Raw genomic sequence first — 14,747 nt, 5'->3', positions numbered from 1 at the left:
AGAGAAATAATTAGGAAATTCTTCTGGTTACAGGGGTTGTCTCGTGACAACAACCCGGGTCTATATGTTCTATTAGGGCTATAAGGGGTTAATGATTACATCCCTGGTGGTCTAGGGTAGTACATGGGTTAATGATAACATCCCTGGTGGTCTAGGGCATGAAGGAGGTTAATGTTAATATCCCTGGTTGTCTAGGGTAGTACATGGGTTAATGATAACATCCCTGGTGGTCTAGGGCAGTGGTTAATGATAATATCCCTGGTGGTCTAGGGCATGAATGAGGTTAATGTTAATATCCCTGGTGGTCTAGGGTAGTACATGGGTTAATGATAACATCCCTGGTGGTCTAGGGCAGTGGTTAATGATAACATCCCTGGTGGTCTAGTGCAGTGGTTAATGATAACTTCCTTCCATCTTTGGCTGGTCAGATACCCAGATCAATCACTGCATTTTAGTTACAGACGTTATTACCATTTGCCGCTCGCAAGTCATTAAATCCGTCTTAATTTTTGCAATCATTCCAATGGCACGGAATTCTCTTCACGGACACCCTGGTACTAAGCATTATACAGCAGAATTGGTTGTAAATGAGCCTCAAATTGCTGAAATTCTGTAGTTCTTGTGCTAATTAGGTAGCAGAATGCAAGCTATTGTTCTCTGTATTCAGGCATTCTGGTTCAGATTTGTAGAAAAAGGCAGATATGACATCAGTGACCTTGTCCTTGTCACATACTTCATATCTGCACAGCACTTCTGAAAACGAGCCTATCAATGCCGACTATATATAAAGAAGCATCTCCTTCCTAACGTGACAACTGCTGCAGAATACTGAAAGGGAACATTGTGGGCACTAAAACCTCATACTGAATAATCATAGGGAATACTGGTTCTAGTAGCTAATAAGTTAAAGCGTAACTCCGCCTGTGAAACCACTGTGATGAAAATAATAGCAAATCGCTCAGAAAGTCACTCGAGTAATTATATGGGGAAACTGCCTAAATAGCAATTCCATAAAATAATATTAATATTTAAATTCGAAGCTCCTGGGCCCCAAAAATTTGCAACGGGGCCCCCACCTACCATGTGCTATTTATAATACTGGTGTCTTTTTATATGGCAGAAGGGATTCATCATCCACAGCAGCCAATCACAGTGACTCAATGACTCTATCTGCTCAGTGATTGGCTGTTGGCTAATGATGCATTGACTGTTGGACTAAGCAGTCTACAGCCACAGACAGAGGGGCAAGAGGAAGGAGTCCTCCAGCCTTCAGTCAGAAAGTTTACCCCATTTACTGCCCTAGACCACCAGGGATGTAATCATTAAACCCTTTACAACCCTAGACCACCTGGGATGTTATCATTAACCCCTTTACAACCCTAGACCACCTGGGATGTTATCATTAACCCCTTTACAACCCTAGACCACCTGGGATGTTATCATGAACCATTCACTGCCCTAAACCACCAGGGATGTTGTCATTACCCATTTACTGCCCTAGACCACCAGGGATGTTATCATTAACCTATTTACTGCCCTAGCCAACAGTTATGTTACCATTAACCATTTACTGTCCTAGCCAACAGGTATGTTACCATTAACCCCTATACTGCCCTAGACCACCAGGGATGTGATTTTTAACACCTGCCATGACCTAGACCATAACAGATGTTGTCATTAACCATTTACTGCCCTAGACCACCACGGATGTTATCATTAACCCATGTACTGCCCTAGACCAACATGGATGATATAATTAACCCCTTCCATGACCTAGACCAACAGGGATGATATCATTAACCCCTTCCATTACCTAGACCTCAGGGATCTTGTCATTAACCCCTTTACTGCCCTAGACCACAGGGGATGTTATCGTTAACCCATGTACTGCCCTAGTCAACCAGGTCTGATACCATTAACCCCTTTACAGCCCTAGACCACCAGGGATGTTATTAACCATTCACTGCCCTAGACCACCAGGGATGGTATCATTAACCCCTTTACGGTCCTAGGCCATAAGGGATGTTAGACATCGCTGCAGGGAAATGCCTGCCTTCCATAGAGATAACAACAAAAAGAAACATTTTGCAGCAATTATTTATTTTAACACTGAGAAGATGTAAGTTGTGGGTATTGTAACAGAAGGAGCCAACGTGCTGTTTTTGCACAGGGCCCTCAGTTGTCTGAGCCCAAAGGTCTCTTTGCCAGCTAAAAAGACATCCAGTATTATACATGGCACATGCTAGGTGTTGGCCCTGTAAGGCTTCGTTCACATCAGCGTCAGGGACCCGTTCTGACAATCCGTCGGAGGCTCGGAGCTTCCCTTCAGAACGGGACCCTGAATGATTGATTTCAATGGTGACGGATTCCGTAGTCGATGATACCGTAGTCGACTGCGCTATTCATTCCGTCAAAACGATGGAACCCTTGCACAACTGAGACAAAAACTGAAACCATTGGCACCAGATCCGTCACCATTGAACTCAATGGTGACGCAAACAGAAACTTATGGTTTCCGTTTGTTTCAGACAGGGTTCCCCTTCTGATGGGAAGCTCCGACGGAACGTCAGAATAGAGCCCTGACGCAGATGTGAACGAAGCCTCACAGATTTCACGTTGAGGCTCAAAAACCTGGCGGCGATACTGTACCTCCATATGCCTCAGATTACCGGATGGAGGCATTAGGAATCTGACAGCAATAAATGGTGGCATGTTCCATCATCGAAAATATAGAAGATAGACGGCAGAAAAAGACCACATGGTCCATCTAGTCCACCCTTATATTCTGTCCAGATGCCTTATTACAGAGATATTCACCACTAGAAGCACTGCTACTATCTCTGTAACACATTGACGTATGGAGGCACCATACGGCGGTTCATGGAGTGCCTTTGGCGCCATAGTGTGCATGACGCTATAGAGATTTGTTTATATACTGTATATCAGATAGAAATACAGGAAAGGTCATGTGACTATATACAGCACAAACTGACAGCCTGAAGGCAATGGGCGGCATTTCACCAGTGATTGTGACGCTGATGGAGCCCAGTTATGCATTGGCAGGAAGTGTCGGTGAACTGTTATGTCTGGTGTTGACATTTAATTAACAGCCGATCATATAACGTGTAAAGTATCATATGTGATTATTATCTCATTACATCTGTTTAGTAATGTCGTCTGCCTTCGGGTGATAGAACGAGTCCTAATAAGCCGCTATCTGTAGACTGGCTATGTACTATAAGGCATCGTGCACATGACTGTAGTTTTGCGGCCGCAATTTATCCGCATTTCTGCGGACACATTCTTTTCTATGGCGAACCATGATTTACACGGATCGATGCGGGGGCCCATACACAAGAGTGGCGCTGTTTCTGAAAACCCTACATCAGATGAACATAAGCCACATTAAAGAAACCGTCTGGTAGGATACACTTGTTTCTCCTGCTGGTCTGTTCTTCTACTCTCTCCCTCAGAGCACAAAACCACAAAAGTTGGACTTTCCATTCTGTCACTGTAGATCGGCAGCCATCCTCAGCTACAGGGGTCGGACGTACTAGTGGCACATCAGCAATTTATCCCACCAGCACTTCAGTGACCACACTGGTGGTGAAAATAGAGTGGTGATCCAGGGTAGTCACCTTTGGCAGTCAGATCGGTTGCTAAGCAACCACTCATACCAGTTTGGGCGCTACTGAGCAAGCTCAGTGCGTTTTCATAAAAGGGGTCTGAACCTACACCCATTTACCCCCACTGAAGTTATCTTATGATATGTCTCAAATGGAACTCCCCTTTTATTTTCCAACATAGAACATGGGCCTGTCATTATCCAAGGTAAGTTTCTTCCGTCCATAAATACAGGGAAACTTTATTAATACACGCGCCCAATGAGATGACTGGGTGACGTAATATATGACCGGCCTGAAGCAGGGGCTTTTCTGAGGCCCCATCACACAGTCGTAATTTTTATCCGTAATTACGGATAATCAGACCCATTAATTTCTATAGGCCATGGACACCTTTCCGTATATTTACAGATGTGTGACCGGGCTGTAGAAGTGATCCACAACATATAGAACATGTCCTATTCCTGTCCGCAATTGCCACACGGACCCAAGTCTATGGGCGCATGCAAAATTGCAAAAGTGCATCCGTAGCGATCCGTTTTTGCGGAAGCATTGCTATGCGACAGCAGGAGATTCTCCAAGAAAATGGCGCCTGAGCGATCATGTGACCTTTTCAAGGGATTCGGACATGTTGGTGACATCATTTGCAGCCTCCCTTTTTTCTCGTGGATCCGTAAATAGGGATGCACTACTGACCGTGTTTGAGGACAGAGTGCCAGATATGCGGAGGACTTGCGGATGACTATGGATCCGTATTTGCGGACATTAAAAAACACTACGATCGTGTGCATAAGGCCTTACTTTGTAGCTCTTCGATCTGACATATTTCCTGTGTAGAAAGTTTTGTTCTACATAATTGTTCAGGTTAGGCTGACGGCGGCCATATACATTAGACTAACGTCGGCTGAGCACGCTGGACCGGCCAACCATCTAATGTGTATCCGTTCAGCAGATGTCGGGGAAAAAAAGAATCTTGGATGTTGAATTTTAGCACGCACGATCCTTTGTTTTTAAAAAAGATAACCGCAGCCAGGGATGTCTGGCAGCGGCTTAATCTCCTCTCCTCATTGAGAACTCATGCATGCTTGGCCAAAGCGAGAGTGCCTGTATATGGGGAGGTCAGGAAGTAGAGTGGGTTTATGTGGCAGCAAGTCTATTGTATATAGGAAAATATCATCTTCATATCACCCAGCATTTCTTGTTAAAATCTCCAGTGAAATACGCAAATCCCCCTACCTGTTCAAATTCCTATTCCTGTCCACTGGGGGCAGTATATAACCAAACATACAGTTACCTGTTTTGAACTAAATTACAGTCACAGTCATGGAATACATGAATACGATGATTATTTACTGTGTGCCCACGGGAAAACCTGAGGTTATCGTCAAGTGTGTTGTTGTCACAATCTATAATGAATAAGAAAACATTTCACATTATTAATATTTGTCTTTTAGACCGAAATTTAACACTGGAAAACAATTGCACGCAAACAAAGAAAAAAGGAAAAAAAAGAAGCAGCATCAACTATTGTGCAAAGAGGTCGAACCTATTGATATTCTATTTCTATCTATCTATCTATCTATCTATCTATCTATCTATCTATCTATCTATCTATCTATCTATCTATCTCATATCTATCTATCTATCTCATATCTATCTATCTATCTCATATCTTTCTATCTATCTCATATCTATCTATCTATCTATCTATCTATCTATCTATCTATCTATCTATCTATCTATCTATCTATCTATCTATCTATCTATCTATCTATCTATCTCATATCTATCTATCTATCTATCTATCTATCTATCTATCTATCTATCTATCTATCTATCTATCTATCTATATCTCTCTCTCTGTTATGGCAGGAAGGAGGTGAAGGGAACAAGTGAGCCCTAATCTACCCACCGCCCTGTCCCTGCCTACTTGCAATGACCCGCCCTAGGCGACGGGGTACAACTTGGCGGCGGTCCCTATGCTGACTAAGTGCAAGGGAATACAAACAGGGAACAAGCAAGGGAAGGGGCAGTAGCCCACGGAACACTGTGAGGAAACGGAGTGGTGAACGAGCCAGTCAGGATCAGGATGTAGTGGAGTATACAAAAGCAGAGCACGGAGCAGGAAGCAAGCCAGGGGCAGAGCGAAGCAGGATATGCGGAACCGAAGCAAGGCAGAAGCACGGCAGAAGCAGGCTGGAGCAAGGCAGCAGTGGAGCCAGGAATCCAAGAAGAATCACAAGCAATGAGGAAGAGAACAGGGCAGGTATAAATGGACAGGGGGCGGAGCTAACTCCGACTGACCAGGCCGCGATAGGCTCTCCCACTCCTGAGCCTGCCACCCTGATTGGTGGGAGCCGGTGTCAGTCTAAGAGGTCTGGCCTCAGGTGTCGACTGATTAATCCTGGGAGTATCCACAGACGTAGTGCCTGGCAGATCCTTTACAGTACTCCCCCTTTTATGAGGGGCCACCGGACCCTTACTAAGAGGACCCGGTTTAGTGGGGAAGAGAAGGTGGAACCTCCTGATCAATACCCCAGCATGAACATCTCGAGCAGGTACCCAAGTCCTCTCCTCCGGCCCGTATCCTCTCCAATGGACCAGGTACTGGAGGGAGCCCTGCATCATCCTACTGTCCACAATCTTGGCCACCTCGAATTCCACCCCCTCAGGGGTGAGAACGGGAACAGGAGGTTTCCTCGAGGGGGACCAGGACGGGGAGCAGCGTTTAAGGAGGGAGGCATGAAAGACGTCGTGTATGCGAAAGGATGGGGGCAGCTCCAGACGAAAGGATACAGGGTTGAGGACTTCAATGACCTTATAAGGCCCAATAAATCGGGGAGCAAACTTCCTGGATGGGACCTTAAGGTGCAAGTTCCTAGACGACAACCACACCAGATCCCCGACGACAAACCGGGGGTTAGCAGAACGTCTTCTATCAGCCTGAATCTTTTGTACGCTCTGGGACGCCTCTAGGTTCTTCTGAACCTGGGCCCAGACTGTGCACAGTTCCCGATGAACGTCCTCTACCTCGGGATTATTGGAACAACCAGGAGAAACGGAGGAGAACCTTGGATTAAACCCGAAATTACAGAAAAACGGGGAGACCCCTGACGAGTTACTGACCCGGTTATTCAGGGAAAATTCGGCGAGGGGAAGGAATGAGACCCAATCAAATTGACAGTCAGAGATGAAACACCTTAAATATTGTTCCAGGGATTGATTAGTCCTTTCCGTTTGGCCATTAGTTTCGGGATGGAAGGCGGAGGAGAAGGACAGATCAATCTCCAACTTTTTACAAAAAGCTCTCCAAAATAAGGAAACAAATTGTACCCCTCTGTCAGAAACAATATTGACTGGGGCCCCATGGAGACGCAGAATGTGTTTAACAAACAAAGAAGCTAACGTCTTGGCATTAGGTAGTTTCTTAAGGGGCACAAAGTGGCACATCTTGCTGAAGCGGTCTACTACCACCCACACCACCGACTTGCCCTGAGATGGAGGCAAATCGGTGATAAAATCCATGGAGATATGGGTCCAAGGTCTCTGGGGAATGGGCAAAGAACGTAGTAAGCCCGCAGGTCGGGACCTAGGGGTCTTGGACCTAGCACAAACCTCACAAGCGGCGACGTAAGCCCTAACGTCTCTAGGCAACCCAGGCCACCAATAGTTTCTGGTAATGAGGTGTTTGGTACCCAAGATGAGAGGATGACCAGATAGTGCGGAGTCATGGTTTTCCCTGAGTACCCTTAGCCGGTATTGCAGGGGTACAAACAGCTTGTCCCCAGGGAGGTTCCCGGGAGCTGAACCTTGATCAGCCGCAATGTCAGAGGCTAAATCAGAATCAGTGGCAGAAACGATTATACCAAGGGGTAAAATACAAGCAGGATCCTTCTCAGAAGGAGGATTGGCCATGAAACTACGTGACAGTGCATCAGCCTTAATATTTTTGGACCCAGCCCTATAGGTAACCAAGAAGTTAAATCTGGTAAAGAATAGCGCCCATCGAGCTTGTCTAGGATTAAGCTTCCGGGCAGATTCTAGGAAAACCAGATTCTTGTGGTCAGTAAGGACCGTTACCTGGTGTCTGGCCCCCTCCAGGAAGTGACGCCACTCTTCAAAAGCCCATTTAATGGCTAAAAGTTCGTGGTTGCCAATATCATAGTTACTCTCCGTGGGCGAAAACTTCCTAGAGAAGTAAGCACAGGGGCGGAGATGGGTGAGGGAGCTGGTACCCTGGGACAAGACGGCCCCCACTCCCACCTCGGACGCGTCAACCTCCACAATAAATGGCTCCCTTTGGTTGGGCTGAACCAGCACGGGGGCCGAGATAAAGCACTTCTTGAGGGTCTCAAAAGCCTGGACGGCCTCAGGAGGCCAGTGGAGGACATCAGCACCCTTGCGAGTGAGGTCCGTAAGAGGCTTAGCGACGACCGAGAAGTTGGCAATAAATCTCCTGTAATAGTTAGCGAACCCCAAAAAACACTGTAGCGCCTTCAGGGAGGCAGGTTGGACCCATTCCGCCACAGCCTGAACCTTGGCAGGGTCCATGCGGAATTCATGAGGAGTGAGGATTTGACCCAAAAATGGTATCTCCTGTACCCCAAACACACATTTTTCGGTTTTCGCAAACAGATTATTTTCCCGGAGGACCTGGAGGACCTTCCTGACATGCTCCACGTGAGAGGACCAGTCCTTGGAAAACACCAGTATGTCATCAAGGTACACTACAAGAAAATTTCCCAGGTAATCTCTCAGAATTTCATTAATAAAATTCTGGAAGACAGCAGGGGCATTACACAACCCAAAGGGCATGACAAGGTATTCGAAATGACCTTCGGGCGTGTTGAACGCAGTCTTCCACTCATCCCCCTCTTTGATGCGGATAAGGTTATATGCCCCCCGTAGATCGAACTTAGAGAACCATTGGGCCCCCTGAACCTGATTAAAAAGATCCGGAATCAAAGGAAGGGGATACTGGTTCCTTACTGTGACCTTATTCAAGTCCCGATAGTCAATGCACGGCCTAAGACCACCATCCTTCTTCCCCACGAAGAAGAAGCCAACACCTACAGGAGAAGTCGAGGGGCGAATGAAACCCTTGGCCAGGCATTCTTGGATATACTCCCTCATAGCTTCACGTTCAGGACATGAAAGATTAAATATCCTACCCTTAGGAAGCTTAGCACCAGGTACCAAATCGATGGTGCAATCGTAATCTCTATGAGGGGGCAACACCTCGGAGGCCTCCTTAGAAAACATATCAGCGAAGTCCTGAACAAACTCAGGAAGCGTGTTTACCTCCTCACGGGGAAAAATAGAGTTAACCGAAAGACATGACGTCAGGCATTCACTACCCCATTTGGTGAGATCCCCAGTATTCCAATCAAACGTGGGATTATGCCGCTGCAACCAGGGAAGACCTAATACCAGATCGGACGATAATCCCTGCATCACCAGTACAGAGCACTGCTCCAAATGCATGGAGCCAACAAGGAGTTCAAAAACAGGAGTATGCTGAGTAAAATAACCATTAGCAAGAGGAGTGGAGTCGATACCCACTACCGGGAAAGGATAAGGCAAATCAATAAAAGGCATTTTTAGAGACATAGCAAATTCCACAGACATGATATTAGCAGATGAGCCAGAATGCACGAAGGCACTGCCAGTGGCAGACCGGCCAGCAAACGAGACCTGAAATGGAAGCAAAATTTTATTGCGTTTCATATTAACGGGAAATACCTGTGCGCCCAAGTGACCTCCCCGATGATCACTTAGGCGCGGAAGTTTTCCGGCTGCTTATTCTTGCGCCTGGGACAGGTGTTCAGTAGATGCTTGTCGTCCCCACAATAGAAGCAGAGACCATTCTTCCTGCGGAACTCTCTACGTTGTCGAGGGGACATGGAGGCCCCGAGTTGCATAGGTACCTCCGAGTCTTCCATGGAAGAGCGAGGAGACGGGACCTCGGGGGGAATCGCAGGGAAGTCAGAGGGGAAAACATTGAAACGTTCAAGCTGACGTTCCCTGAGACGTCGGTCAAGTCATACTGCTAGGGCCATAACCTGGTCTAGGGAGTCAGAAGAGGGGTAGCTAACAAGCAGATCCTTCAGGGCGTCAGATAATCCTAACCTAAACTGGCACCTTAGGGCCGTGTCGTTCCACCGAGAAGCTACGCACCACTTTCTAAAATCAGAACAGTATTCCTCAACAGGTCTCCTACCCTGACGTAAGGTCACCAGCTGACTCTCGGCTAAGGCAGTCCTGTCAGTCTCGTCGTAAATGAGTCCGAGGGCAGAGAAAAAACGATCAACGGAGGAAAGTTCAGGGGCGTCAGGAGCCAAGGAGAAGGCCCACTCTTGGGGCCCTTCCTGGAGTCGGGATATAATGATACCCACCCGCTGGTTCTCGGAACCTGAGGAGTGAGGTTTTAGACGGAAGTAAAGTCTGCAACTCTCCCGGAAGGAGAGAAAAGTCTTACGGTCCCCTGAGAACCGGTCAGGTAACTTGAGGTCGGGTTCTAGAGGTGAGGTGAGGGGTACTACTATGGCAGCGTCAGACTGGTTGACCCTCTGAGCCAGGCCTGGACCTGTAGGGAGAGGCCCTGCATCTGCTGGGTCAGGGTCTCAAGGGGGTCCATGATAGCGTCAGCGTAGGAGAAATGGTAGACTAGGTATGGGCTTGTGATTATGTTATGGCAGGAAGGAGGTGAAGGGAACAAGTGAGCCCTAATCTACCCACCGCCCTGTCCCTGCCTACTTGCAACGACCCGCCCTAGGCGACGGGGTACAACTTGGCGGCGGTCCCTACGCTGACTAAGTGCAAGGGAATACAAACAGGGAACAAGCAAGGGAAGGGGCAGTAGCCCACGGAACACCGTGAGGAAACGGAGTGGTGAACGAGCCAGTCAGGATCAGGATGTAGTGGAGTATACAAACGCAGAGCACGGAGCAGGAAGCAAGCCAGGGGCAGAGTGAAGCAGGATAAGCGGAACTGAAGCAAGGCAGAAGCACGGCAGAAGCAGGCTGGAGCAAGGCAGCAGTGGGGCCAGGAATCCAAGAAGAATCACAAGCAATGAGGAAGAGAAAACGGCAGGTATAAATGGACAGGGGGCGGAGCTAACTCCGACTGACCAGGCCGCGAGCCTGGGAGCCGGTGTCAGTCTAAGAGGTCTGGCCTCAGGTGTCGACTGATTAATCCTGGGAGTATCCACAGACGTAGTGCCTGGCAGATCCTTTACACACTCTCTCTCTATGTCATATCTATCTATCTATCTATCTATCTATCTATCTCTCTCTCTCTCTCTCTCTCTCTCTCTATCTATCTATCTACCTTCATGTATACTATTTCTACATTATATTTTGCTGTTAAAATCTATCCCTGGTTGTAGATCATCATAATTATAACCGTGGTTCAAATCATCAGAATATTTATTTTATTTCTCTGTGTATGCACAGTGATGAATCTAACTTGTTTGTAGTTATAATAACCAATGTAGAATTAAAGGCTATGTACAACTCTGAGGGGCATTTTCTTTCTTTAATAAACATGTCAGTCAGTGTGTTTGGTGTAACTTTATTGTTAGTTTTTATTCAAAATTCCTTTTACTTTTTTAGATACAGCTGCTCCGTATTCTCTATACAGCGCTAAATCCTGTTCCCGTCAAGTCCGTGGGGCTGACGGGTTCAGCCACAGCGGGTCAGACACGCTGTATCTACCTGTTATCCATCACATCTGAATTCATAACTTAGATGTGATAGATTACAGGTGGATCCTGCGTGTCAGAGTTACGCAGGACCCACAGGTACTGAACCCATCAGGTCTGGGGGACTGACAGATTCTGGTCATAGTGAAAGAAACAGCTGCTCTGTATAGAGAATACAAAGCAGCTGTATCTCAAAAAGTAAAACACATTTTTAATAAAAATATATTATAAAGTTACACCAAAAAGACACTGACTGACCTGTTTATCTAAAAAAAAAATGCCCATCAAAGGTGTACATAGCATTTAAAGAATCCCCTACTCCGCCGATCATTGCGTGTCACTTATACGGGTGTCTTGTCATCAGTCTAAACTTACTTTAAAGTGGATACAATATAAATTCTTTGATTAAAGGATATGTTCACCTTTAAGCACCATTTCACAATATACATAGAATAATCTAAATAGAAAGTTGAGTAAATTTGTAAATACATGACATTACTCATCTTGTGCTAATCCTGAGTAATAACATGTATTATACTTCAGAGCAGCATTCACAATTCTGCAGGCTTCACAACTGACCTCTCTCAGCATTCCTTGCTGACTCAATGTCTGCACAGAACTTTCTCTGGTTTATTTGTATTCTGGGAAGAGTATGCTGGGAGTTGTAGTTTCAGAACTGTTGCAGGCAACAGGTTTAGACTAATAAAATGACCTTCTATAATTGCAGACATGTTGCATTCAGCAATGTACTATAACATACAATTTCATTAAATATTTTTGTGTATTTGTCAGCTGTGCCTTTTGGCCCTTGACACATGGTATAGGAGACATAGAAAAGTCCCCAAAAACAGGCAGATCACGAGGTGTGAGAGCCCCTGTGATCAGCTACAGTGCCACCACAGGAGAAATGTAATATTACACATTTCCCATTGAAATCAATGGGCTGTACATGTAATGCATGGACACGCTGGGTCCTCCGGCATTAAAAATGCTCTTTGTAGTAACTCTCTTCTCTGTCTAATTTATGGAGGTCTCAAATGAGGGACCCCCTCTATTAACCTTGTTTCTATAAACCTAATAAGGTATTTAAAAGTAAGTTTCTAAACTAGGCCCCTTTAAGAACAGAACCTATGATACTAGTGTGAACAGAGCCTTACATCTACAGAAACAAAAATATTTTTAAATGTGTTTTTTGCAAAAATATTACAGACAAAAATAATATAAAATGGAAAGTGATAAATAAACTCATCTCATTATTACGGGAAATCATCTTATCAGCAGACATCTGCTTTAAGAGCAAAATAACGTGAAGTGTTTTGGCAACGGACTGGTTTGTAGTGGTAAAGAAACAATATCTTCTACTGTCTCTGCGCTTTCTTAATAATAAGTATAAACAACAATTACATAATGCAGGAATCATGAGATCGACACGATGCTAAAACTTCCCCTCTTGACGTCAGGTCATGTGATGACTGAGAACGACTGGTGTAAAGAAAGAAAGAGACACCAAACTAACTATAGACGCTGATTTTATTTTTACATTATTTATTTAGTCTTACACCACCAATCCTTCTCACTCACATATAGTAATACATAAAATACTATAATTTATTAATTTTTAAAGGGCCACTACCCTTAAAATCCACAACCTTATAAAAGTTCAGTTGCTAATATAATTCACCTCTATGTATAGAAATGTTCTTAGAGCTTCTTAAAACTGGGGATATGTAGTGATCATAGGGGCAAGGAATTTTTCTGGACTTAAAGAGGAACTGTCACCAGATTTTGCAACCCCTATCTCCTATTGCAGCAGATCGGCGCTGCAATGGAGATAAGAGTAACGTTTTGGTTTTTTTAAAACGAGCATTTTTTGCCAAGTTATGACCATTTTTATATTTATGTAAATGAGGCTTTCTAAAGTCCAACTGGGCGTGTTTAAAGTAAAAGTCCAACTGGGCGTGTATTATGTGCGTACATCGGGGCGTGTTTACTACTTTTACTAGCTGGGCGTTGTGTATAGAAGTATCATCCACTTCTCTTCAGAACGCCCAGCTTCTGGCAGTGCAGACACAGCGTGTTCTCGAGAGATCACGCTGTGACGTCACTTCCTGCCCCAGGTCCTGCATCGTGTCGGACGAGAGAGGACACATCGGCACCAGAGGCTACAGTTGATTCTGCAGCAGCATCGGCGTTTGCAGGTAAGTCGATGCAGCTACTTACCTGCAAACGCTGATGCTGCTGCAGAATCAACTGTAGCCTCTGGTGCCGACACGATGCAGGACCTGGGGCAGGAAGTGAGTGACGACACAGCGTGATCTCTCGAGAACACGCTGTGTGTCCGTGCACTGCCAGAAGCTGGGCGTTGTGAGGAGAAGTGGATGATACTTCTATACACAACGCCCAGCTAGTAAAAGTAGTAAACACGCCCCGATGTACGCACATAATACACGCCCAGTTGGACTTTTACTTTAAACACGCCCAGTTGGACTTTAGATAGCCTCATTTACATAAATATAAAAATGGTCATAACTTGGCCAAAAATGCTCGTTTTTAAAAAAAACAAACGTTACTGTAATCTACATTGCAGCGCCTATCTGCTGCAATAGGAGATAGGGGTTGAAAAATCTGGTGACAGAGCCTCTTTAAGGTCCTTTTACACTGGTCCATTTTGGCTGTGTAAACGAGCGCCGATCAACTAGACAGCTCGTTGATCGGCGCTCGTTTGCTCCTTTCACAAGAAGCTATGTACGGGGACGAGCGCTGGTTACTCCGATTGCTCCCCATACATTTCTATCATGTCGGGAGCACGTCTCCCCTTTATACAGGCAGATGTGCTGCCGACAACGATAATATTTTCGGCTGCACAAATGATGCAATCAGCCAATCAACGAGCGTTTATACAGGTCAATTATCGGGAACGAGCATTCTGTGAACACTCGTGTGCCCGATAATTTGCTAGTGTAAAAGTACCTTTACTCTCAGTTATCCCATTATATTCAGCCTCTCCCCAGTCTGACATGGCTGATAACAGAAAACAAAAATTTGCATATTACAGTACATAGGGAGATAAGATAGACTTTAGGTTTGGTGTCCCTTTATAGAAATCCGTTTAAAGAAACACCAGGACCCCTATTTTTCAGATGAGCTGGATATTTGTCATGGTCATTCATAACTGGGCAGGGGCAGGCACATACAACTGAGGGCCCCCATTCAAATACAGTATATGGGCCACTTACTTTCCAATATCTCATCGTAGAACACCCCCTTATGTCTCTCTAACAATCTATTAGTAATTGTTAGCCATAAAATTAATTAGCTCAGTCATTTACATGCAATCAATTAGACAGAAGAAAGCTGATTTAAGGTGATGTTGGGCCCCCTTTCTTACTGGGCCCCTGTGCAGCTGCACAGGTTGCACCAAT

This window comes from Rhinoderma darwinii, chromosome 7 (genome assembly GCF_050947455.1).
Source record: "Rhinoderma darwinii isolate aRhiDar2 chromosome 7, aRhiDar2.hap1, whole genome shotgun sequence".
In the NCBI taxonomy this organism is placed as follows: domain Eukaryota; kingdom Metazoa; phylum Chordata; class Amphibia; order Anura; family Rhinodermatidae; genus Rhinoderma; species Rhinoderma darwinii.
The sequence above is the reverse complement of the archived record's forward strand: the minus strand, read 5'-3'. Positions refer to the sequence as shown.